At 44.6% G+C, this 1,757-nt stretch overlaps 1 non-coding gene across 1 annotated transcript; it reads left to right on the top strand.

Annotated features, from left to right (window-relative positions):
* The first annotated feature begins 1,295 nt into the window (after positions 1 to 1,295).
* On the top strand, positions 1,296 to 1,367 carry trnaw-cca (transfer RNA tryptophan (anticodon CCA)). Its single transcript has one exon. It is a non-coding gene; the product is annotated as a tRNA-Trp (tRNA).
* The last annotated feature ends 390 nt before the right edge of the window (positions 1,368 to 1,757 follow it).

Genomic DNA, 1,757 nt, shown 5'->3' with positions numbered 1-1,757 from the left:
CAGGGTCGGTGTTCTCCCTGTCAAAACGGGCATAAAAGAGATTTAGATCCTCAGCCAGAGTAGAACTGTCGGCTGAGGGTGATGGTGTTCTTCTTTTGTAGTCCGTGATAGCCCTGATGCCCTCCCAGACCTGCCTTGGGTTTGTGTTGTTCTCAAACCTGGCCTCGATACGCCTCCTGTGCTGCTGCTTGGCAGTCTTGATGCCTCTTCTCAGGTTGGCCCTGGCAGCACTGTATGCCTCCTGGTCCCCGGATTTGAAAGCGTTGTTCCTCGTTCGAATAAGTTGTTGAACTCCGTGTGTCATCCAGGGTGGATTATTAGGGAACACACGGAATTTTGATTTCTGTGTATGCACAATAATTCTACATTTTCAGTTCACTGTGATTTGTCTGTGGGGTGAAAATAAAGACCACGCTGATTTACACTGGAAAAAACAAACATTTTAGGGTTCAATTTAACAACAAGCAGCAAACAATGAAATCCAAACAGGGCTTTTAATTTAGATTGTTTTTGATAAGACTGAATAGAATATCTCACCATGCTGTACAGGAAATGTAAATAAACAAACAAGGAAAGTAGAGTTTCGAGTCCACTCACCTACACGCTTCAATTCAGTGCAATTCCATTTGATTTTTCTGATGCCAAATTATAACAACAGTTGCCTCAAGATGCTTTCTATTATAAGGTCAAGGTGTCACGGGCTGCGACGGCAGACCGTGGGGGAATGTGGGAAAGGAGGACCCATGACTGCCCAGGGGTCCTGGGTCGCCCAGTCCCAGGACCCTGACACAAGGTCCTGCAATAATAAAAAGAAAGCAGAAAAAACTCCAACAATCATATGACCACCCTATGAGCAAGCAAATTGGCGACAGTGGGAAGAAAACAACCCTCCCTTTTAACAGGAAGAAACTTCCAGCAGAGCCAGGCTCAGGGAGTGGCGGCCACCTGCACCTTGCAGTTCTTTAGCAGATCCCAGTTATCCCACCTTCAATAGGGCCAGTGGACTAACAGAGACTCACTCATACTCACATTCACAATATGAGCAATTTAGAACCACGGACAGTCTTTGGACTGTTCTCTTTCACGATTGTTGTTTTTATGACACTTCTTGTTGCTTCAGCTGCAGAGCTCCACGTGGGCTCTGTGTTGAGCTAAGGACTAACGTTCCTCAGGAAAGCAGACAGATCTGTGGTGAACTTCTATAAATGATCACGTTCGTCACACGCACGCACACACTTTTTAAAAAAATTTTTTTCCCGTTGTTGTTGTTTGGTGGGGGGACAGTCAGAACGGACGACCTCGTGGCGCAACGGTAGCGCGTCTGACTCCAGATCAGAAGGTTGCGTGTTCAAATCACGTCGGGGTCAATCCTTTATTCTTGTCACGCAGACTAAAGGAGAGCGCGTCCCAAATTACAACAGCGAAGATCTGACGTCAAATCCAACATGAAGATCATCAAGATCGAGGCTCTGTGACCCGGTTAATAATCGCCCCCGGTGCTGCTGATCAGCAGAGTGTTGATGTAATTTGTCCTTCTTCTTCTGGTTTATGCGTTGCTTATGAAATGTTATGTAGTGGTTGCGTTTTTCACCCAGTACCACACTGAAATTCTGTAACTTTTGGCAACTTTGTCATTACAGTATTTAAGAATATATATATACTGGAGCTGGCAACTTTTTTCCGTTTTCCCCCATAATTATTTTTTTTATTATTACTCAAGAAACATTTAATTAACAGTACTGGTAATTACCAAAGTC

This window comes from Diplotaxodon limnothrissa, linkage group LG18, assembly GCF_057381915.1.
Source record: "Diplotaxodon limnothrissa isolate DT_005_m linkage group LG18, D_limnothrissa_male_GT1.1, whole genome shotgun sequence".
NCBI lineage: Eukaryota > Metazoa > Chordata > Actinopteri > Cichliformes > Cichlidae > Diplotaxodon > Diplotaxodon limnothrissa.
The sequence above is the reverse complement of the archived record's forward strand: the minus strand, read 5'-3'. Positions and strand labels throughout refer to the sequence as shown.